The sequence below is a fragment of the Bos indicus x Bos taurus genome, chromosome 6 (genome assembly GCF_003369695.1).
Source record: "Bos indicus x Bos taurus breed Angus x Brahman F1 hybrid chromosome 6, Bos_hybrid_MaternalHap_v2.0, whole genome shotgun sequence".
NCBI classification, from domain to species: domain Eukaryota; kingdom Metazoa; phylum Chordata; class Mammalia; order Artiodactyla; family Bovidae; genus Bos; species Bos indicus x Bos taurus.
The window spans coordinates 103,529,333-103,554,807 of NC_040081.1; the positions used below are offsets into that span (position 1 = coordinate 103,529,333).

The 25,475-nt window shown below is 44.9% G+C and overlaps 1 protein-coding gene across 2 annotated transcripts in view; it reads right to left on the reverse strand.

Annotated features, from left to right (window-relative positions):
• Positions 1-25,475, reverse strand: part of STK32B (serine/threonine kinase 32B) — a 405,107-nt gene that overhangs the window by 244,674 nt on the left and 134,958 nt on the right. The window lies entirely within an intron of this gene.

Here is a 25,475-nt window from a genome sequence, read left to right on the forward strand (position 1 = left end):
GCACCCCAGTGATCATAGCAACACTATTTACAACAGCCAAGACATGGAAGCAACCTGGAATATTACTCAGTCATAAAAAAGGATGGGGTAATGCCACTTGCAGCAATAGGGATGGATTTAAGAGATTACTATACTAGGTGGAGTAAGTCAGAAAGACAAAGAGAAATACATAATAACACTATATGTGGAATATAAAATACGATACAAATGAAACTTATTTACAAAACAGAATCACAGACACAGAAAACAAACTTACATTTACCAAAGGGAAAAACGAGTGGCGGAGGGAAAAATTAGGAGTTTGAGATTAGTAGATACAAATTCAGTTCAGTTCAGTTCAGTCCTTCAGTCGTGTCCAACTCTTTGCGACCCCATGAATTGCAGCACGCCAAGCCTCCCTGTCCATCACCACCTCCCGGAGTTCACTCAGACTCACATCCATCGAGTCAGTGATGCCATCCAGCCATCTCATCCTCTGTCGTCCCCTTCTCCTCCTGCCCCCAATCCCTCCCAGCATCAGAGTCTTTTCCAATGAGTCAACTCTTCACATGAGGTGGCCAAAGTACTGGAGTTTCAGCTTTAGCATCATTCCTTCCAAAGAAATCCCAGGGCTGATCTCCTTACAAATTACTACATATAAAATAGATAAACAAGGTCCTACTGTATAGCACAGGGAACTATATTCAATATCTTATGAAAAAACAGGATGGGGAACACATGTACACCTGTGGTGGATTCATGTCAGTGTATGACAAAACCAATAAAATATTGTAAAGTAATTAGCCTCCAAAAAAATAAATAAATAAATAAATAAAAAATAAAATACATAATGGAAAAGAATATGAAAAGAATATATATATATATATAGTGTGTGTGTATGCATGAATATTTGAATCACTTTGCTGAACACCAGAAATTAATACAACATTGTAAATAAACTATAGTTCAAGAAAAAAATTTTGAAAATCAGGGAGACTTCCCACTTGCTTGTCTTTACAGTTTAAAATGCAAATTTGTTTAAGTTTCAAATGAACAGGCTTGCATTTTAAACAGTGAAACAAGATTGTTTGTTTGTGTTTATTTCTCTCTGGGAAGGAATGATGCCTATTTCATAGGGTCATTATGCAGCGTGAGTGAATCAATGCAAGGGAAACCTGGCCTGTAGGAGATGGAGAATTCTCTTCGCCAAAGAAACAAACCAATAAATGCCAGATTCTGCAAGGAATCGGAGCTGTCAATCTCCATCTCCCTCCCTCTTCCGCCTGAATCTCATAAGCCAGTGGGCACAGCATGGTGACCTCCTGTGGTTTGAGCTCTGTCACTGGAGGGGAGCTGGTCCTTCCGGTCACCCCACTGTAGGCGAGGCCACTTCTGGTGGTTGCTGATGCTACTCTTGCTCCCCACGTGGCAGCTCTACATCCAGACACTTCAAGTTTGGGGGAAGCTCTCCTTCTGTCTGTGCTCAGCCTTGTCCAACTCTTTATGACCCAATGGACCAAAGTCCACAAGGCTCCTCTATCCATGGGTTTTTTCAGGCAAGAATGCTGGAGTGGGTTACCATTTCTTTCTCCATTTCTCTGTCTCTACCAGAGTTACAAATTGTACCCATTAGCACTGGACCAGAATAGCCTTCACTTTTAATTTCTTACAAGAAACCCATGGAAGAGGTCTGAGGAATAATGGGTATTTGTGGGAGTGGGGAAGGTTGGTCAATGGGCAAGTGAGTTCACTGGCTTAAAAAATTTCAAAATGGTTTTCTCAGAGCCTTTGCACACCACCTTTCACATGACTCCTGGAGTGGAGATAGAAGAAGAAGTTCTAAAGCTTACTTAATCAAAATACACTCTTGTACACTGTGTAATGTGTTACTATGTCCCAAGGAACAGATTTAAGACTGTATTAAATGCCCATTTATCTGCTGTTGAATATCCACCAGTGGCTACTGCAGGGTTGGGCACATGACTGTGAACTCCACTTCCCATCTCTGCCTTCATGGAGTCTAATGTCTAACAAGGGAATGACTGGCAAGTCAATCAAGCCCCAAGTGGAGTTCATGATACACACTTGTAAGAATGCAAAAGCACAGGAGTTCAGGTTTAGTCTGAGGTGAGGGCAAGAAAAGTCTCCAAGGAAAAGGAAGGGTTTGGGATTTTTGATGTAAGACCAGCTAAGGTGCGAACATACAGAGATGGTGGAGCAGAAAGGATAGCAGGGCCCAGGACAAGAAGGCTAGAGCAGACAGGCCTGGGCTGTCATGCCGGCGTAAGGACAGACGAGGTGAAAAGCAAGATACGCACAATGGGTTAGGACATCCTGGGAAAGGCTTGATGAGGAGGGGGAAGGGGAAAAGAGGGGTGGGACAGCTATGTGGCTGTTGTCCATCATCATAATGATAAAATATTTCTACTAGCATATTTGAGCACCACTTCATTTTAACCACTGTTAACTGGCATTTGACATTTCAGATCTTGCTTAGACCTCCCAAGTACCCTCTGACATAGGGTATCCAACCCCTGTAGCTTAGTGAGGTGGTTAAGAGAAAGAACTTTGGAGGCAGAAAGACCTGGGCTTAAATCGGGTTCCACCAACTACTGGTGTGTGACACTGCGCAATTCACTTAACTTCTCTGAAAGTGTTAGTTGCTCAGTCGTGTCTGATTCTTTGGGACCCCACAGACTATAGCCCACCAGACCCCTCTGTCCATAGAATTCTCCAGGCAAGAATCTGGAATGAGTAACCATTCCCTTTTCCAGAGGATCTTCCCGACCCAGGGATAGAACCTGGGTCTTCTGCATTGCAGGTAGATTAGTTACCATCTGAGCCACCAGGGAATCCCTAACTTCTTTGAACCTTAATCTATAATCTATCTCCTGGTATTGTTGGGAGCTGACAGAAAGCATTAAAAGTGCTTAGCAGTGCACCTAGCATTTAGAAAGATTGAAGAAACCAAGGTTCAGAAAGCATAAGGACTTGTCTGAGGCTACACGACTAATAAACAACAGAGCAGGCATTTGATCTGCAAGCTATCAGACACCAAAGTCAGTGATCACTCCAGAGTGAACTGACTGCACTGTGATAATGAATGATGCTGATAAATAATATTCATTGAATGCTGGCTCATTGCTCTGAGCACTTTCTGTTGTTCAGTCACTCAGTCCTGTCTGACTCTGCAGTCCCACAGACTTCAGCACACCAGGCTTACCTGTCCTTCACCATCTCCTGGAGCTTGCTTAAACTCATGTCCATGGAGTTGGTGATGCCACCCAACCATCTCATCCTCTGTCGTCCCCTTCTCCTCCTGTATTCAATCTTTCCCAGCGTCAGGGTCTTTTCCAATGAGTTGGCTCTTTTGCATCAGGTGGCCAAAGTATTGAAGCTTCAGCTTCAGTATCAGTCCTTCTAATGAATTTTTAGAGTTGATTTCCCTTAGGAATGGATGGTTTGATCTCCTTGCTGTCCAAGGATCTCTCAAGAGACTTCTCCAGGACCACAGTTCAAAAGCATCAATTCTTCAGTACTCAGCCTTGTTTGTAGTCCAATTCTCACACCCTTACATGACTACTGGAAAAACCATAGCTTTGACTATACAGACCTGTGTATTATTGTCCAACCTCTGCAACAATCCTATGAAGCAGGCACAATTATTATATCCATTGAACAGATGAGGAAACTGAGGTCCAGGATGGTGAGATGACTTGAAAAGACATGCTCGCTATCCTGAAAAGAAGGAAATGGCTCATTGCAGAGTGATCCAGGGGTCACCCCATGTTCATCTTTGCTGAACTGCAGTGCTGAATTGGCCTCTTTGTTAGGTGACCCATGCCTGGAGCTATGGAAGGGGGATGTCTCAGCGCTCAAGCCATTGGCCCCAACCAGACTCCATTTCTTTCCTCAAATGCACTTAGAGAACCTACATTTGCATACGTAGGCTGGAGATTCAGTCAGCGACATTATGCCTTTGTAACAAGATGCTATTTTCAAGGAAATGGCTGCTAGATTACGTATGTGCTGAGCTGTGGGCGTGTGTTTGACATTTTAACTTTCCAATAGAAGTGCTTCAATGATGCATAATTTAAGCCTTCTAGGAAACACGAAGTTACACCCACATCAGGCAGTCAGTCTCTAAAATTCACATATTTGACCAAAACTCCTTGCAGCAGCAACATGAAACATATTGTCCTTGGAGAAGGACAAACATATTGTCCTTGGGGCGAAGATGAAATGTTCTGGGTTTTGGAAGTAGACCTTTGGGAGGGGCCACAACTTGATTCTATTTCTTTTTAGCCTTTCAACTCTGCACAATTCTTTAAAGTTTCTAAACTATTTTCTCCTATGTAGAATGTTGTTGTTGTCGTTCAGTTGCTCAGTCGTGTCTGACACCTTACGACACCATGGACTGCAGCACACCAGGCTTCCCTGTCCTTCACTGTCAAACTCATATCCATTGAGTCAGTGATGCCATCCAACCATCTCATCCTCTGTCTTCCCCTTCTCCTCCTGCCTTCAATCTTCCCCAGCATCAGGTGGGGAATTTTTCCAATGAGTCTGCTCTTCGCATCAGGTGGCCAAAGTATTGGAGCTTCAGCTTCAGCATCAGTCCTTCCAATGAATATCAGGATTGATTTCCTTTATGACTGACTGGTTTATCTCCTTGCTGCCCAAGGGACACTCAAGAGTCTTCTCCAGCTCCACAGTTCAAAAGCATCAATTCTTTGGCACTCAGCCACTTCCAAAAGGTTTATGATAAAAAGGTACGATAATGCAGATGAAGGATCTAGCATGGAGACCAGCACTTGATAGATGTTCAATGTAAACTATGGCTACTATGATTATTATATGGTCATTATCTGTCCAGTTCCATTTAACAACCTTTTATCGAGTGACATGGTGAATTACACATAATGCAGTCAGTTCTCTAAAAAGTCAAGAAGGCAAGAGACAAGGGGAAGAAAGGCCCATCTTTGCCTCCTTGTAACATAAGAATGGGTGGAAATAAAGCAATTTCATGAGATTTTTCTCTTGAACACTGTTATTCCTCTCATCGTCTTCAGAATTTTGACTGTAGGTTGCCTCCATCAAGAAATGTAAACTTGTATACCTGTGGCAGATTCATTTTGATGTTGTGCAAAACTAATACAATATTGTAAAGTTTAAAAATAAAATTAAAAAAAAAAGAAATGTAAACTTGTCTTTCTTATACCTAATCTCCCAATCTCTCTCTCCTTCTATCCATCTTCCTGTCAATGTCTCAGTCCAGACACACATCTCCTCTGCCCTGAACCTCTTGTTCTACAGAAGCACTGAGGGGTGGATGCTGGGAGAAAGAGAGGGCATGATGGACAAGGAGGAGGGAACGTGAGGAGGAGAAGCACCCAACTGGGCTGGACTTTGAAAATTAATCAAAGACATTGGGGTTTTTTCCCCCTGAAAGCAATGAGGTTGTGGGGTAAGGGTGGGAGGGAAAGTCATGAACATCTCACAGAGGGGAGGAAGTAGTTTCTGAAAATGCAATTTAATGAAGATTGCTAGTGAGGTATCACAATAATTGGTCAGACACTGAACAACACAATCATATTAAGTGGAAGGGATTGCTTTGGATGACTCAAGCCAAGATTAGACTCTCTCATCTCTTTCCAACCCACCGTGAAGTGAACAATGAATTCTTAAATGGATCTTCCTTCCTGTCCCACCTCAATGACCAAGCACTGGAAGTCACAGGTGGGAATTCAAAGACAGAGCTTGACCAGGGAGCCTGGGGGCTCTTGTAGCATCAGAGACAGAGCTCTAGTTTGAAGCCAGAATTATGCCTAAAAGTCCCACCACATGAGTGATTCAGTCATTTAGTCTTGCTGGGGCTCAGTTTTCTCACCTGTAAGTGGGGAAATTTCTCATGACTGGTGTGAAGATCAAAGGTCATAACAACTTCAAAATGCTGTGTATACAGTAAGAACTCAATAAATCATGTGTGACACTTGGTTCTCCTCCAGAACAGAGATCATGATTTATTCTTATTTATCTCTATATCACCAGTGTTTGATTATCATTCATTCTACTCAACAATATCTAGTTTTCCTTCCTTCCTAGGTACGTGGTCGAAACACGTTTCCTGACCCCCTTGTGATTGGACAGAGCCCTGTAACTCACCCTGAGCTGTGACCAGAGATGGATGTTTCTTGTTTGGGAGCTGAGCTTCCTTTCCCTCTGGCCCACCATGGATGATACATCTCCATATATCATCAACCTACAGGCCTGGATCCCTGTGAAAAACAGGACCCTCTGCCAGGCCAGGCTGGATGAACTGTAGCACGAACAACACACAGACCTTTGCTGTTTAGAGACCGTGAGAAGAGGGGGCTGTTTGTTACTGCAGCATAGCTTAGCCCATCCTGACCGATACAGCAGGGCCTGTAACATCATAGCAACTCATAGCAACTCAGATAATGTTTTGTTTTTGAACAAATGTACATAAAAGGAATTGGGGATTAAAAAGTGGGGAGCTGGAGGGAGGAAAAAAAAGAAGGAATTAAAGGAAGTATCCAGATGAGAGACAACAAATACACAACCAATATCACATGGGCCTCTCTTTGTTACATGGCTAGAAAAATAAAAGCCTATTTCTTATTCTGGTTCTGCTCTCACTAGTCTGAGCTGGCAAAAGTGGCAGGATCAGCCTGGGGCATATCAAAGAGGCTTTAGTTCTCCAGGAAGTTGGAGAAGATGGAGACAGATGGGAGATGACAGGGGTCAGGATAGGGGCTGTGAGGTAAATATTTCAGTCTGTGGGACACATAGCTACTTAACTCTGCCTTGGTCATGTGACAGCAGCCACACACAACACATAAAGAAATGAGCATGGTTGTGTGGCAATAAAAATTTATTTACAAAAACAGTAGGCACATCAGATTTGTTCCATGAGCCAGTTTGCCAACCCGTCAACATGGAAAATCAGAACCATCTAAAGAAGTTCAGAATCAAGTGGATCAAGAATGGGATGAACCTGCAATGGCACTTTGACCCAGGTGGAATGAACAATATAAAGGGAATTAAAGAGAAAAGAGAAAGCAGAGAACATAGCCAATGAAACTCAAAGATGAAGGCACCCCAGGCCCAACCCCCAACCTCCTCTTCTTCCCGAGCCCTGGCTCAGCCTCTTCCTTGTGTGTGTGTCTGTCTTCAGGGGGGCAGAACGGTTCTGACGAATGCTGTCTCGTCTCTGCAGAAACAGATCTGGGTTTCTGGAAAGGTTCCACAGATGGGCCTTCCACCTCCCCCTCCACAGCTGTTCCCACTCTGCTCGTGTGTGCATGACTCACCATCAGTCATTTCAATTACCGAGGCCTCCATTTGCCAGCCCCTCCATCTGCCAGGGCTCTCCCTTGCCAGGCCATCAGCCACCACCCCTGAGAAGTAATGTCTCTGCTATGAGCTCAGGACTAGAGAACTGTGACAATCTCTCCAAGCAATAGCCATTGTCCACTACTGACCCCCTTATTGTTTCCAAGAAGTATGGCAGCTCAGTGCAGGGGCAGCCAAAAGCAGGGGCTACTGAAAGTGAATATTTGGCAGGACGCTGCTACAAATCCCCTTAAATGGGAGCCATTGCCTGCCCAACTGTTAGAGCCATCCCCGGTTGAAGGGAACTCGGGAGTCAGAGGAAGTTCTGATGAATTATTGTGAGAGAAGAAAGTCACAGTTTTTGTTGGAATTATAAGAGGGTTGGTTTGGTGTGTGTGTGTGTGCTCAGTCGTGTCTGACTTTTTGAGATTCAGTGGACTGTAGCCCTCCAGACTCCTCTGTTCATGGATTTCCCGGCAAGAATACTGGAGTGGGTTGTCATTCTCTTCTCCAGGGGATCATTCCAACCCCAGAATCGAACCCACATCTCTTGTATCTCCTGCATTGGCAGGCATATTCTTTACCCCTGAGCCACCTGGCAAGTTGGAGGTTTTGTTTTTCTGTTAGGCATGATGACCTGGGAAAATATTTGACCAGAACCTATAACTAGCCTCAAACCTTGTCTCAGATTTGAGAAGAAAACAGAAAAGGTGACACTCTAGACTAAATCCATTGGCTGAACACTATAAAGCTTTTCAATCCAATTTCCAGCTGGGAAGTCTTGGCCCCTCTTGGACTGGATTGACTGGGCCCCCTGGTGCTAAGTATATTCCTTTGACCTAAGCAGAGACAATCCAGATGGCTTGAATTAAAGCCAGCTCCAGCTCCCTTTTCTACTCCTTTGCCTCAGGACTCCACCCTAAACTCATGTCCCAACATCTTCTGATGGAGAGAGGAAGAAAAGTGAGAGTCATCAGGAAAGACTTCCTCTAAGACAGGACAGATTCTCCCCAAAGGCCCAGAGTAGAGACAAGGGCTCGACACAATTCTAGGTTTTCTTACTTTGAGTCACATGTAGGGGGCTTCCCAGGCAGTGTTAGTGGTAAAGAGTCAACCTGCCAATGCACGAGACACAAGAGATGCAGGTCCAGTCCCTGGGTTGGGAAGATCCCCTGGAGGAGGAAATGGCCACCCACTCCAGAATTCTTGCCTGGAAAATTCCATGGACAGAAGAGCTTGGTGGGCTACAGTCCATGAAATCACAAAGATATGATTGAGTGACTGAACACAAACAAGCACAGACCACCATCATCACTGCCACCAGATTCTCTACCTATTCCTTCCAAGAGCAAACCTCTGAAATCACAGCTCATCTATGAAAAAAAAAAAAAAAAGAAAACACTGTCCCTGTCATCAGCAGAGACTGCAAAGGTAGAGAAGCCATCCAGAGAGACCCTCAGGGTTCCAGCCACTGACAACATAGTCTAGTTTAGTCCAATCAGGCCCATGGGCCACACTCCTCCTCCTCCATGACTCATGTGCCCTGGACACTGCCTTGTCTTCGGAGAGAGTGAGGGAGACAAGGCAAAGGCAGAAGAGACTCAAGAACCCCAGCCTCACTTACAGCCACCAAGAAGGAGGAAGAACTAGAACTATATTTTGCACAAAGACCAAGAGTCTTGGGTTCTTGTCCTGTCACTATCACTCATGTGCTCTGTGACCCACACCCCCTCTCTGGGCCTCAGTTTCCCCCTCTGCAGCCCATCACAGTCTCAGCACAGCACGCACATATTCAATAAAATGCTCCTGAAATGAATTATGGGAATCTCACTAGTTAAACTCTTGGACCCTGTCCAGCTCTAGAGTTCTCGGCCATTCGTTTATCACCATTTTTCTATGAACACAGATTCAGATGGGGGAACCAGAAGTTCCAAAGACCATGTTTGTTCTGCTCCCCACACTGCCCATTTCAGAGTTCTACAATTGGAACAGAGTTCCTATTTCAGATAAGCACCATTCTTAGTTAGGATTTTCCGGAAGCAGAAGACCTGAGATGTGGATTCATCAGTAAGTGATTCATTAAGGAGTGCTCCCTGGGAGACCAGTGGGATAGAAAGTAATGGGCATGACATCAGGCAAAGACAGCCTCAGCCTGGTCTTGCAGGGAGCTCCGGAGGGCACATTCCTCAGTGCGAGAGAGCTGAGCTCTCACAGTCCTGGGACCATCGGTCAATGGCCAGAGGGTCACCTGGAAGGGGTGTAAACTTCCAGGCAGGCACTTCTGATTCTGTAGCAAGTTGCCATTGTAAATAGTTTTGCTTGCTTTTTTTTTTTTTTTTTCAGAGTTTTTGGTTATTGTGTAGAAACACATCTAATTTTTTGCAGGTTGATTTTGTATCCTGTGACTCTATTGAATTCATTTATTAGCTCTAACAGCTTTTTGATGAGTCTTTAGGAATTTCTATTGATTGGATATATAGAAACTTCATCTACAAACAGAGACACTTTTACTTCTTGCTTTCCCACTCAGTTGCAACTCCCTAACACAGGAGGAGAGGCTCACCCAATTGCTCAGACCCTCTCATCCATTTGCGAAACCTCAAAAAGCAACCTGTGCGTATCTTCCTGCCAGCTGTTCCTCCATCCACAGGGTCCCAGGACGGGTTTGGCCTCTGCTTCCTGCACCCATTTAATTTACACCTCCTAGGGCTGAGCGGCTAGCAGCTCTGCAGTTTCAACCTGGCTGCATCTTAGACTCACCTGGGAACTCACTGATGCCTGGGCTTCGGTTTCGTCTCAATTACACCCCACTGAGTGGGGTCCCCGCATCCATCATTGGCAAAGTCACCAGAATGATCTGATGCTCAGTAAGGTCTGAATCACCAAGAGGCTACTTGGTTCAGTATATTCAGGGCCTACTGGTCATAACTCAGTTCTGCAGCCGCATCTGGGTTTCTGGATCCTCATCTCTAGCTTTCAGCTGGAAGAAGAAGTTTCCAATTCAGACTCAAGTCCAAGCCAAGCTTTCCAACCCTGCTTTGGGCAGCACCACACGATAAGGTGGGGGGATTCTGCCAATATATTAGTGACACAGCACTTGCCCATCTGGCTCCATATCCATGTGGATCTGCTCTAGTGCCCCAACCCTGGAGGAGAAAAGCAGCAAGGGAGGGCCCGGGTGCCATGTGTCCCTCACACACGATGTGGGAAGGTTGCAACCACTTTAAAAATAGAACAGCTTATTTCAGTATGTCTTGGCCAGTCCTACAAGTGACTTTAGGTGACTTACAACATAAACATGGAAAACAAATGGTGATAAAATTAGAGATTAGGGATTGAGGAATTTTAATTTCAGATAGAAAGCAAGGCAAAAAAAAAAAAAAAAACAGCAGAGAAATGCTGATCGAAATAAGGCAGGAAATGAACACACAAATCACACTGACGAATGAACGTCCTTCAGTGTGTGAAGATCTCTGTGACATTTAATAACATAGATTTCAAACTAAAGCACTAGACATTAGTCCTGTTTTACAGATGATAAAACTAAGTTTCAATCAGTCATCCCAAATCCTTCAGCCTGAGACTCTAATTCAGGCCTACCTGTCTGGGAGTTCTCTCTTCTTAAGGCATCATTAGCCTCTTTAAGGTGGTTTAGCTCTGAACTTTCTTTCAATCGTAGAGGAGAGGATGACACAGCCAAACACACAATTTTCATTATGAGAATGAAAATACATTCCAGTTCTTCAGGGAAAACAAACTTCTATCCAAGCACTGAGTTCAAGAATAGCATCACTCACATAGCAGCACTCTTCACAACAGCCAGGACATGGAACCCACCTAAATCCCCATCAATGGATGAATGGATTAAACAGATGCAGTACATATATACAATGGAATATTACTCAGCCATAAAAAGTGAAATAATGTCATTTGCAGCATCATGGATGGGCCTAGGGATTATCATACTAAGTGAGTCAGAAAAAGAAAGACAAATACCATGTGATACCACTTATATGTGGATTCTAACATACGACACAAATAAGAAGTGAAGTCGCTCAGTCATGTCTGATTCTTTGGAGCCCCATGGGTGGTAGCCTGCCAGGCTCCTTCATCCATGGGATTTTCCAGGCAAGAATACTGGAGTAGTTTGCCATTTTTTTCACTAGGGGATCTTTCCAACCCAGGGATCAAACCCGGGTCTCCCAAACTGCAGGAAGGTTCTTCACCATCTGTGCTACCAGGAAAGCCCTATAAACTTACCTACAAAACAGAAAGATACTCACAGACATAGAGAGCAGACTTGTGGTTGCCAAAGAGGATAGGGGTAGGATGGGAAGGACTGGGAGTCTGGGATTAGCAGATGCAAACTATTATATAAAGAATGGATCAACAACAAAGCCTTACTGTATAGCACAGGGAGCCATATTCAACATCCATAATGGAAAAGAATATGAAAAAGAATATATATATACACACATGTGTGTGTATAACTGAATCACTTCACTGTACAGCAGAAATTAACACTGTAAATCAACTATACATGCATAAAATAAACTTTAAAAAAACAAGGAAAGAAAGGTGTCCCTCAGATGGAATCAGGGAAGGTTTCACAGATGAACACTGGGCAGGGTTTGGTGGAGCAAGCAGGAGTTCACCAAGCAAACAGGGTTAAGAGAAAATTCAGGAAAATGGAACAGCACGTGCAAAGGCGTAGATAAGTGTCTAAAACCATTGGTGCTGGAGATTGGCTCCAAAGAGCCTAGTACTTGTAGAGCTCAATGTGAGGTTAACTAATTTAATCACATTGTCAAGTTCAAAGAGACAAGAAGAGAACATTTAATTTCAAGACGCGCAATAAAATCTTATTAAGGTGGGCTCCACTAATTCGGAACATGAAGCAATTCAGAGAGGTAAAATGAAGCTTTTGAGGAGCTGATTTATAATAGAAGCAAGATTAGAGACACCAGTTCCAAACCACATAGGCTACTAATAAGTTTTCAAATATTCAGGTGTGTTTGGTCACATAGCAACCAAGATATGCTAATAACAAATACTTAATATATTCATTAAAATAGTTCCCCATGGTACCGCTCCTCTCTATACCTTATTAGACTTTCTACTCCCCGCACAATGTTGATATACGTGGGCCTGCCTCACTTGAGCTGTTTTTGCACGAATCACTGCCACGCATCCTTAAATTAAACAGCACTCACTGCATGCCTGATGTTCGGATGCTCCCCGGATGTGCGGTTGAGAAAGGTGGATGGCCACTCATCTGCATTTGAACGTCTCATACAGGGTCTCTGTAAAGCTTGAGATGCCTTTAAGCATAACATCCAGACCTGAAACTGGTGACTGGCTCAGGGTTCCTCAGACATCTCATTATTCCTGATACAAAGCTCAAGAGTGCTGGCAAAATGGAAATTGTTAGAGTGCTTTAGACTGATGTTCCCTCTCACTGCACCTCATATAAAAGTTCAGGATTGGGAGGGAGAGACAGGATACACCTTCTCTGTATAAACACTGTGCACAGCAGGAATTCTAAACCAGTTGGACATCAAGATCTCCCACTGCGGGAATTCCCTCGTGGTCTACTGGTTAGGACTCTGAGATTTCACTGTCAAGGGCCTAGGTTCAATCCCTGGTCGGGGAGCTAAGATCCAACAGCCATACAGTGTGGCCAATTAAAAAAAAAAAGAAAGAAAATTAGGATCTGTCATCGTGTCTCTCACCTAAACACAAAGAGAAGATACAGAGTTTGGATGCGAGGCACCTCTCCACACATGGTCCCTCTAACTGGCACCTCCTTCCTCTTCTTTTTTGCTCCCTGAAACCCTGCCTCTTCCTGGGAATAGACTATGATGTTGGCATGGTCAATAGATGACGATGCTGGCATGGTCAACAGACATGACCCACGGATGACTCTTGGGCTATGCGGCTGAATGTCCTGCAATGGAGGTGGGTGGGGTCTATTTCTACCCTCCCTCCTGCCCAAACCAATCAGTCCCCCAGAGATTGAAGTATAGCAGTTCTCTTTCACTTGTCTTTCAGGACACAACTCATGTATTCACTCAGAAAGAATTTATTGAACAAATGCCCAATAATCTTCTGCAAAAAAAAAAAAAAAGGCAGTCTTATTGGGAATCAAAGACACATGCATTAAAACAACTATAAGAGATCATCTTGTTTTGCTTCTGAAATTGCCTGGTGAGAAAGTGGTGAAAGAGGCATTTTTAGAGACTATTTGTTAAATGGTCACATTCTGAAATGCAATGTCATAGTATGTTTCAAAAAAAACCCTTTATTCCAGTGTGTTGACTTCAAGGAATTTATATTTTAAGCAAATTATCATGGAAGCAGAGAAAGTTTTATAAGCATCATAATAACTAACTTTGACATTTAACCATTGCTGGGCACCATGCACCTATTTTAACATAGATTCAATGAAGTTCCCAGTCAGTGAAGTATGAATAGTCTATCACAGGAGTGGTTTGGATGAGATGGCATAACACATTTTAAAGAGAAACTGACATGCAGAAAGGATTAGTGCATTTTAGATATTGCTATTTTGTCATTGTTATTTCCTCAAAAAGTGACAACACATATTCTACCACAAAACATAACAGTGAGATTTATTCTAGTTAAGATGAAACACTTCTGATATATTTAATAATATAATTAACCAGATTTCAAGTCAGGGAAACCAAACATCTAAGCATCTTGATGATTCTTCCAAAGGCATCTAATAAAATTCAAAGTCAACTCCAAAAATAAACTGTTAGAAAAAACAAGAAGGAAAGGATAACATTCTTAAGGTTATCAGTGCAACTAAACAAGGGAACTAGTGAAGAGGTATAGATCTTGGAAGTGAAGTGAAAGTCGCTCAGTCATGTCCGACTCTTTGTGACCCCATGATAGTCCATGGGATTCTCCAGGCAAGAATATTGGAGAGGGTTGCCATACCCTCCTCCAGGGGATCTTCCCAACCCAGGGATCAAACTCAGGTCTCCCACATTGCAGGAGGATTCTTTACCAGCTGAGCCACCAGAGAAGCCCCATAACTATTGGAAAAGTAGAATATATTCACTCATCATTCAAGTATTCCTCCATTTTACCAATATTTCTGGAGTGAACTCTTCATGATCAAGTTCTGGTGGCCCAGAAATGATGCATTCGTTTTGGAGGAAGAAGGAAATAAACAGGATAAGAAGTAAATGAACAGGATAATTAATGATGATGACCTGGCTCTGAAAAAAAATAATTAAGAGTATTGACAGATAGAAGGGCTGTGGCCATAAGACCCTTTGCATCACACCTTCATCTCTCCCTGCAGCCATTGAAGGGATGTCACAGAATTCAGCCTGAAAACCACTGGTTCACCCACCATCATGCCATGTAGTCAAGTGAGACCAAGAGGATGGCAAGGGATGAGAGACGGTCAGCCCCAAACAGTGGGTGACATACAGAGCTGGGCACCTCCAGTAAGCTCCACCCACAAACCCTCATCTGCACAGTCTACACAGGTGACGATGTGTTAAAGCCACAGTCTCTGTCGGCCACACTCCCCACCACACCCCAGTGTTCCTCAGACCCAACCCCTTTCTTCATTTAGTTCCTGTGTGCCCCTGTATGCACCTGAGCCAGTAAGTACTACTTTGGCATAACTTCTCGTCCCAAGGACCTGAGGATAAGGGTCATTTCTCAAGCCCACCTGCTCACAGGAAGAAGCCAACTCAGGTCCTGACAGATTGCATACCTGCTGCTTCTGAAGAGGTTTCCATGGAGATAACAGGGTTCGTGTCTGCCATGGCACCCTCCATCGCTGCTAGTAACACAGAGCATCTGATTCAAGGCCATGGAGCCACGTGTTTATATGAACTTGGACTATTCCTCATGAAATTTTCATCGGCTACATCTCCCACACTGGTTCTTCCTTTGGTTTTTTCGCTTAATAACAATATATCTTATCCTCAATTTTAAAGAATTTGTCACTTTAAGTAATTTGGGGAGCAAAACTATAGGATAGAAAAGGAATAGAAGAAGAGAGAAGGAGAAGGAAACAGGAAGAGTAAGAGAACTTTGCAGAGGGGTACCTGGTGGACCACGAGGGAATTCCCACAATGGGAGATCTTGATGTCTGGCTGGTTTAGAATTCCTGCTGTGCACAGTGTTTATACAGAGAAGTATCATTGAGGGTGTGGGCCTTGTATCATAAGTGCTACCTGTGAGATGGTTCCAGGTGTCTCTGGCGTGACATTGAATGCCATCAAATGCAGAGCAAAGGGCCACTTACTCCAATTCCGATTGCATTTCCATCTTAACTATATCGAGGAGAAACTCTGAGTTTGATGCCAGCCTCTCTTCCACACTCTCCTATGACTTGTCAATCTCCATTTCAAGCCACAAAAGACCTGGTCTCAGGTTCACCACCTTGGCAGGCAACAGTATTTAGTTAGAATTTAATGACACAGTAAGTTTCAAGGTATAAATTCTTAGGGTTGCCTTCTATTTAAGACAACAGAATACAGCTTTTTACTCACAGGATGATACCAAGCTTTTAAGATCAAGTTAATCTAAATAAAAAAAGGGAGTTGATGCAGAAATGTTAAGCCCATTATATGCAGGTGGTTTTTAAATACGAAGATGATGACCGTATCACCATGAGGGACCTCTATGGGGTCTCTCCCACCTCCTTCTCCAGGACATCACAGAATCAATTTATCATCTGAAAAGTGGACAAACACTTTCCAAGGTCATTTCAACATTTTTTTTTTACTGGTTGAAATGTGCCTGGGGAATGCCAGGCTGCTAGCATAAGAAGGAAGACATGGAGGAAGGGGAGGCAGCAACAAGAAGGCTGGCGTAAACATACATCTGATAGAAATACATCTTATAAATGCCTTATTTCCCCACTTCCATCGGAGCCAACGGCCTTAGACCCATCCCAAAGAATATATTGGCAAATCAAAGGTATGTGCCCTGCCAATCAAAAGGAAAATACACTTCTGTTGTGAATTATGGAGAAAATAATTAAAAATGAAAGCCAAAAAGGATTTCTGAGATCAAGAAGCACTTAAATGCATCGTTCCATTGCTGGGGCACATATGTTTGCATATTAAACTCAGCAAGTTCTGGGGGTAATTTATCATCCACGCAAAATGTGTTTTCTGTGCTGGAAGCCAAGGATGCAGAGATGAAAAGGCACGGTCCCCACCCTCAAGAACACACTGGGAGAACAAGCGGGCTCCCCATTTCTTCCACACATCCCTCCCTTTTCTCTCCCGTCCACTGAGAAAGTACTATGTTCCAAGCCGTGTACTGGGTGCAACCATCCAATTCAACACCACAAATGGATTATCAAGTGCCCACCTGTGCCCAATCCGGTTTTAGATCCTGGAAACACAGCACATGAGATAAACAGAACCCTGGCCTCAGGGAGCTCATATTTATTCTGAGGAAAAAAAATCTATAAATAAATGAGCAAACACCAGAGGCAGCAAGGAGCTGTGCTTTCTACATAAAACAGGGTGATGTGACAGAGAAAGTCTGGGAGCTGGATGAAGCTGATGGTCCAGGATGGCCTCTTGTGAATGAATGAGCCACGACCCTCTTTTGAGATGGTCAGATGGAACAATCACCGGGCAGACTCTGAGAAGGATCACCGAGAGCACCAGCCATGTGCTGCGGGGACCCAGAGGAGGAAGCAAGGATTTCTGCTCTGGATGGAGACACTCAGAGGGGATGGCTCTGGGAGAGGAGGGTTTCTGACTCTGGCTGCCTTTGTAGGTTTCCAGCTCAATGTGTCAACAACCCAGCAAACACATTGGGCTTCCAAGTCAGCAAACTTCCAGAAATCTCTTTTTGCACAAGTGTTTAGAACGATGCTCCTTCTGCACCACCTTTTAAGATATTTCTCCTGAGCAACCTAAATGTCCACTGACAGAGGAGTGGATTAAAAAGATGTGGCACACACATACAATGGAATGTTACTCAGCCGCTAAAAAAGAATGAAATAAGGCTCTTTGCAGCAACATGAATGGACCGAGAGAGTGTCATACAGAGTAAAGTAAGTCAGAGAAGGAGAAATGTCATATGACATCCCTTATTTGTGGCATCTAAAAAGAAATGATACAAATAAACTTACAAAACAGAGACTCACAGACTCAAAGAATGATTTCATGGTTTCCAGGGGGAAAATGGGAGGAAGGAACAGTTAGGGAGTTTGGGACAGACATGTACACACTGCTGCATTTAAAATAGATAACCAACAAGGACCTATTGTACAGCCCATGGAACTCTGCCCAATGTTATGTGCCAGCCTGGATGGGAGGGGAGTTTGGGGGAGACTGGATACATGTGTATGTATAGCTGCGTTTCCCTTCGATGTTCATCTCAAACTACGACAACATTGCTAATCAGCTATATCCCAATACAAAATAAAACGTTTAAAGTTTGAAAAAAAAGATATCTCTCCTAGTTTCACACGTGGCTGTTAAAATGTGGATGAAAATGAAAAACGCAATGTCACCTGTGAAGAAGTCCCTCGGGAGCCGTGGGTGGGTCCATACTGGGCACCCTGAAATTCAGAAATTCAGTCAGAAGAGGGTTCACAGAGAAGCAACATGCACACCTGCGATTCCTGTTGAGAATCCGCACCAGCTGGATGGTGGCCGAGGCTTCCGTGGAGTGTGGGGAGTCAGGGGAAATGGTGAGAGATGCTCAGGCTTTAGAGTGAGACAGATAGGGGTTAAAATACTGACTCCCCGAATTCACGGTCTGATGATGCTGGGGAAACCGCTCCGTATTACTGATGTAAGTCTTTGCATCTACAGACCAAGATAATGATGCTCAGTGCATCTCTTTCACTCATCTAGCACAGGAAGACAGCTCATGATACATTGCGAGGAATGGGTTGAGAGGTGGGAAGCAGGGGAATGAAGTTGAGTCTTGCAGAGGCAAAGTTTTACAAGCAGAAAGAAGGGGCCAACACACTGTTGGGGTCACATGTAGACGGGGCATCAGGAGTGACAGAGGGGAATGATGGTCCACAGAGCTCGCACAGGCAGCCAGGAACATCTGAGGACCAAACTACTGTGTTGCAGGAGAGTGTGAAGATTCCATGGTCCCCTGAAAGTTTTGCACAGCACAAGTCTCCCTGGAGATCCAATATCAGGAAGCATGGTTCTCAAGGTCATTTGTGATGTGTTTTCCAAGGAAGGATCATCATTTTGGACTGAGAACCTTGCAAATTCCCACCCTGCCCCTCATGAGCAGGGTGGACTTAGACTGTCATTTACTACCGTCTCTTAAACAGTTCTCAGGGCAAAAGCCCAAGCGGCTATTTATCATCGAAGCACACACTCCTGAGAGTTGACAATAATAACGTTGTGTTTTCTGTGCCTCTCCTCTGTCTGGCCCTAATTCCTGACTTCCCCAGGTACTGCAAGGCTCCGGGTTGGGTGGGGGCCGAGTGTGGCTGGGGAGCCTGTTCAGGCATCCTTTCCTGTCCCCTGTGGTGCCCGTCACTGACCCGGGTACAGCAGTTAACACGAGTGTGTGACAGAACATTCTTTGACCATAAACGTGCTGCCTCTGGTTTTGCACACTGTGATGTAGTTTCATTACGCCCGTAATTCTTTGGATTTGATCACATAGCCTGGGTCATTCTGCTCTGCCTCTCACAGTTGGCTGTGCTTGGGCCCCGTTCTCAGCCCACAAAGCAGGCTGCGGGTGGTCCAATCCCCGACTCACAGAGCAGGAGAGAGGACTCAGGCTGCTGGCTGTCAACATCGTCAAGCAGCAGAAACTCTTCCTTAAATGAAGCCACATGTAGAATATGAAGAAACATGAACGCAGAATGAGGCAGGACAGAGACCAAGTCCCTAGACTTTCAGCCCCATCAGGCCCGAGTAACCTCTAAGGAACTTTCTGGGCCCCCAGGTCTCCATGGAAACCAGGGAAGGACCAGGGGATAGAGTTTAAGCCTTTCAGGCCACAGGGGAGGAAACAGCACCCAGAGAAGGAAAGTGTCAAATCTGAAGTGAGTGGATACAATCCCAAAGATAGGTCTGTTTTCTCTTCAAAATTCTAATACAATTGCAAACAACTCTTCTTGCATCAGCTAGAAAAATGTAGATGGTGCAACATTCTGGAAAGTCTAAGTTCTGCAGGAATCCTGGCTCTCTCCTGTTAACTGTGAAGCCCTATACAATCAATCACTCAAGCTTCTCCAAGCCTCAGTTTCCCCATGTGTAATAATGCCTGCCTTGGGGACCTGCTGTGGGCAATGGGTGCCAGGAAATCCATGAGGTGCCACTTAACTTGGGGAGTCTCCCTGACGCCATAGCAAATGCCATGCTTCTTCTTCCTCCACAATGTCAATTTCCTGGGCACATGCACCCTCTTCCCAGCACTCGCCAGTATCTTGAATTGTCCGTATTTTAATAATTATTGGATTTTTGCCTGTCTCCTGTCCAAACCAGGAACAGGGATGCTCCACGCAGTTGAAGCCATGCCTTTTGCTTTACACATATCATCAGCACTTACGACCATACCTGGCACATAACAGGCACTCAATAAATACGTACTGGAGGAATGAACTCATGAGTCCAAGGACAGCGGGCGCTCGTGCAGAGCCCCAGTCTGATGCACAGTCTGTTCGTTTATAGCCCTAACCCCCTCAGCCTCAGCTGTCTCTGTAAAGTGGAGAGGCCCAGAGCCAGCTGACAGGGCCCCAGGAATGATGAATGGCATGACCCCAGTGGAGCACTCAGTGCAATGCCAAGTACCCAGCAGGTGCTTAATATAAGTTCGCTATTAGAGCAGCCACCACTGTTACCCACCAGAATGTAGAAGGTCACTTCCACTTCTCAGCTTCATACACTTTACTCTGGATCACAGGTAAGGGGTGAAACCCCATGTGTCCAAATTAGCAAAATCCTTTCTACTGGGTTTAGAAGACTAAAGGGTTCGCTTTTGGTTTCCAGGTCAGTGTGGATTAGTGGGAGTGAAGAACCAAGGAAGTCGCCACCTACAGCTCCCTGCACATTATGTGGGGGAGACGGGACATTTACTCATTCCATCCCTCATTCAGCTGTTACTTAGTGAGCCATGTAACTTCACGTCTTTGATGCCAAGACGTGATCCTGAGCCCTGGGAAGGAGCAGTGGAAATGCAAGAGATTCTGCCCTTTTGGAATCCTTCCTTCCTTCCTTTGTGTCTGTGTGTGTGTGTTTAAATGAGGCATAGAAAATAAAGAAGATGAATAAGTAAAATGGATCATGTACTGTAAGGTTAGGAGCCGCCAGGGTAGAGAGGAACTCACAGTTTTAAATTGGGTGGTCAGAGAAAGAGCTCAAACAGGAGAAAGACCTGTTGGAAGTGAAGGGGTATGCTCTGCAGGTGTCCCCAGGAAGTTGTCCCAACAGAGGAAACATCAGTGCAAAAGACCAGAAGTAGGGACTGGCGGTGGGTGTGTGTCCAACTGCTGGAAGAAAATGGGGAGCTGCCATGTGACTTTCAAAAATGAGGAACAAGGACACCATGGTTTCCAATTTAATTAAGCTCACTACAGTGAATACACTCTTCCCAAATGTATTATATCCTAATGCAACTTTTGCATCTCTTGGGGATAGAGCTTAACATAAAATTGCTTGTCACTGAGACTCCCTCATCTTTAACGAAATCCTTACATGTTTAATCACTTAGTCATGTCCAACTCTTTGTGACTCCATGGCCTATACAGTCCATGGAATTCTCTAGGCCAGAATACTGGAGTGGGTAGCCTTTTCCTTCTCCAGGGGATCTTTCCACCCCAGGGATCGAACCCAGGTCTCCCACATTGCAGGTGGATTCTTTACCAGGTGAGCCACAAGGGAAGCGCAAGAATACTGGAGTGGGTAGCCTATCCCTTCTCCAGTAGATCTTCCTGACCCAGGAATTGAACGAGAGTCTCCTGCATTGCAGGCAGATTTCTAAATCTTCAACATGATAAAGGACATCCCTGGTGGCTCAGATGGTAAAGCGTCTGCCTACAATGCAGGAGACCCAGGTTCAATCCCTGGGTCAGGAAGATCTGGAGAAGGAAATGGCAACCCACTCTGGTATTTTTGCCTGAAAAATCCCATGGATGGAGGAGCCTGGTAGGCTACAGTCCATGGGGTTGCAAAGAGTCAGACACTACTGAGCGACTTCACTTTTCATGTTTAACTGCATTCCCTGCCTCCCACCAGAAACTTCATACACACAAACTGTTTACGGGATTTATGTTATTACCCACAGTTTTTCTCAGAAGGAAGTGTAAGAATGTATATATCTTGCTAACAAATATATCATTTCCATAGACCTTTCAGGTACACATTTGATTTGGACTTCAGAAAGCATGGAAAGGAGGGCGGTACTATACCCATTGTACAGATGAAGAAACTGAGGCTTTACCCAATATCTAACCACCGTATTTCTTCTTTTTAATTCCTCTCAAGGCATCGCTCTCATTGCTCATTCACCTTCAGACTATGAGGCTTATCCCTGAGCCTGGCTCCTAGAAGTTGAGTTTAGGAAGAGCAAATGCTTTGGTGTTAGACCTGGGCCTATCAGGGTTATTCTGGGCTGGCTTATACTGGCTCATGACAATTGCTGAATTTTCAGAAAATTTGCAAGCTGGCTGGCATGCAATTAATTTGGTATAAACCATTTCCTAGACTGTTATTGCTGCTGTAATAGAGTACTATAGACTGGGGGACTTATAAACAATGGAAATTCCTTTCTCAAAACTGTGGAGGCTGGAAGTCCAAGATCAAGATCAAGGTGTGGGCAGATGTGAGGTCTGGCGAGGGTCAGCCTTCTGGCTCATAGATAGTTGTCTTCTTGCTGTGTCTTCACAAGGCAGAAGGGGAAGGAGTGAGTAAGGAAGCTCCATGGGGGCATTTATAAGGGCATTAATCCCATTCATGAAGGCTCCACCCTCGTGAATTAATCAACTCCCAAAGGCCCTCACCTCCTGACACCATCCCATTGCAGATTAGGCTTCAAACATATAAATCCAGGGAAGACACATACACCAAGTCTACAGCAGACCATGATGGGAATATTTATACCATGGGAATTGGCTGACACTACAAATCAGGGTTTGCATTGTGTCCCCTTGGTCTGCTGGTTGTTAACCATTTCCTGGTATATTGTTGCCTCTAATCCCAATGCCACCTCCTGTCAGCTACTTAATCTTGCACGAGTTATTTAACCCACCCATCCTCAGCTTCTCCAACTGTAAACTGAAGACAAGAACATCCACCTTGAAAGATGGTTTGAACCAGTGAAGTTGCTCAGTCATGTCCAACTCTTTGTGATCCCATGGACTGTAGCCTACCAGGCTCCTCCATCCATGGAATTTTCCAGGCAAGAGTACTGGAGTGGGTTGCCATTTCCTTTTCCAGGGGATCTTCCCGACCCAGGGATTGAACCCAGGTCTCCCACACTGCAGGCAGACGCTTTACCATCTGATCTACTAGGGAAGCGTTGTAAGACGGTTTAGATCAAGCTAAAATAGGAAAAGAGCCACGTACCATGGATGACCCAAATAGGGTAGTGTTACTAAGATTTTAAGACATAGATCTTAAGACCATGATAAGACCAAGATAAAGTGTGGGAAGACTTTAATGAGTACCAAAGACCAAGGAGAGCCCTAATTACAGAAAAACCACGGGAAGTATAAGAAAGAGTCAGAGAAACGGGCACCAGAAGGGACTGTGTGGGGGGTTGGAAGGTGGGGAAGCAGAGGGCTCCAAAGACCACTGGCCAGTCCAAGGGAGTCCTGGCTTTCCCTCTGACCTTCTGCAAACTCCACGCCCTTCCTGATTGATTAATGGACCACCCCCCCCACTTCACTCACAAGAACTGTCTGACATAGCGCCCAATTCTACCCTGCCTCCAGCCTGGTTTTTCATGGAACAACCTGTAGCTCCTCATCCCTCCCTTTCCACAGTTCAGTGCTGACCCTTTGGATATCAGAATGGAGCTGGGACATTTTATAATCCCCACTCACTCCCTTAGGGATAACAAACCTATTCCACTTAAAAGTAAAATTTGGGAAATCTGACATCTTGAAAGCACAAACCAAGTGACCAGTGATACTGACAAATCCTTGAATAGTAAAAGGTGAGACAAGGACCCTGGACATGTCAGCATCACCTCTTGCTTCCTTCTAGTAAGGGAGTTGCCATGGTGATGGAGACTAAAGAAGATGCTGCTAATTGGAATTGAGAAAACCCCATGAGCATTTCCCGTCTCTGACCCCCAGGACATGGTGGCCATTTGCTATCTCTATATTTTTTAAGTTACCCAGGCCCCCAAAGGACAGTGACTACTTAAGGAAAAGAGCAGAGGAACACAAATTGGTTAAAGGGTCTGTCCTTTCCTATCTGTAAGCTCTGTAAAGATCGGGAGTGACTATCTTGCCCACTGTTCCATCACCAAAGCCAGCACAGATGCTGCAGATCCTTAACAAACACTGAAAGAATTAATTTACTGAACACTGTGGATGCTGAGACTACAGAGGCGAATGAGACATGGCCCCAATCCCCAGGAGTCTCACACTAATGGAGGAAACAGATGTACAAGCAGATAAATGTGATTGAACTGCCTTGTTCTGCAATAGAGTCCAGAAGGAAGCACTACCTGCCATCACGTGGGCAGCAACCCTGAGGCAGCTCGGAGGAGAAGGTAGTTGCTGGCCCATGAACTCCAAGAGGGCAGGAGCAGAAGGATCCTCTTCTTCTCTGGACCCTAAGAAATTAGGACAGGGGCACTTCCCTGTGGTCCAGTGGATAAGAGTCCACCTACCAATGCAGGAGACACGGGTTTGCTCCCTGGTCCGGGAAGATTCCACATATAGCAGAACAACTAAGCCCGTGTGCCACAACTACTGGGCCCGCACTCTAGAGCTCCCAAGCTGCAAGTACTGAGCTCCTGCCCCGCAACTGCTAAAGCCCACACACCTAGAGCCTGTGCTCTGTTACAAGAGAAGCCACCGTAATGAGAAACCCACACACTGCAACTGGAAAACAGTCCCCGCTCATCACACCTAGAGAAAGCCCACGCACAGCAATGCTCAGTCATGTCCGACTTTTTGCCACCCCATGGACTGTAGCCCGCCAGGCTCCTCTGTTCATGTCCATGGGGATTCTCCAGGCAAGAATACTAGAGTGGGTTGCCATGTCCTCCTCCAGGGGATCTTCCCAACCAACGGATTGAACTCAGGTCTCCCACGTTGCAGGTGGATTCTTTACCGTCTGAGCCACCAGGGAAGCCCAATGAAGACCCAGTGCAACTACAAGCAAAATTGAAAAAAAAAAAAAAAAAACTCTTTTAAGAAATTAAGCCAGTGCCTGGTACACAGGAAGAGTCAAATAAATGTCTATTTAATGAATGAATACTTGTAGGGGGAAGAGCAGACATTCTCACAGAGAAGAAAGGGGAATCGGTATTCCAGGCAGAAGGAACAGCAAATGCAAAAGGCCTGGAGGGATCAAAACGACAAGATGAATGATGGGTCCCACTAATCACTAAGTGTGGCTGGAACAAAAATGCACGAAGACAGGAGCAGGCATGGGCGTCCAGAGGAGGGACTAACATAATATCAGAGGCCAGGTTGTGAAGAAACATTTATTCTGTGGGCTTTGGGGAGTCACTGCAGAATTCTAATCAGAGGTGGGGTGGGCTTAGATTTGCACTTTGATGAGACTTTCCCTGTGCTGTAGGCTAAATGTTTATGTCCCCTTCTCCCAGTTCATATGTTGAAACTCTAGTCCCCTGTGTGAGGGAGACAGAGTGGCTGGGGGATAATCAGGTCATGAGGATGGAGCCCTTGTGATGGTATTAGTGCCCTTATAAGTAGAGGCAAGACAGTGCTCTCCCTCTCTCTCCCTCTCTCTCCCTCTCTCCCAGACCAAGGGGAGGGCACAGCAGGAGGACAGCCATCTCTACACCAGGAAAAGGGTCTTCATCAGAACTTGACCATGCTGGCCCCCCGTCTCAGACTTCCCAGCCTGCAGAACTATGGGAAATAAATGTCTATTATTTAATCCACCAGTCTATGGTAATCTGTTATGGCAGCCTGAGCTGAACAAGACAACTTGTGTGTGGCA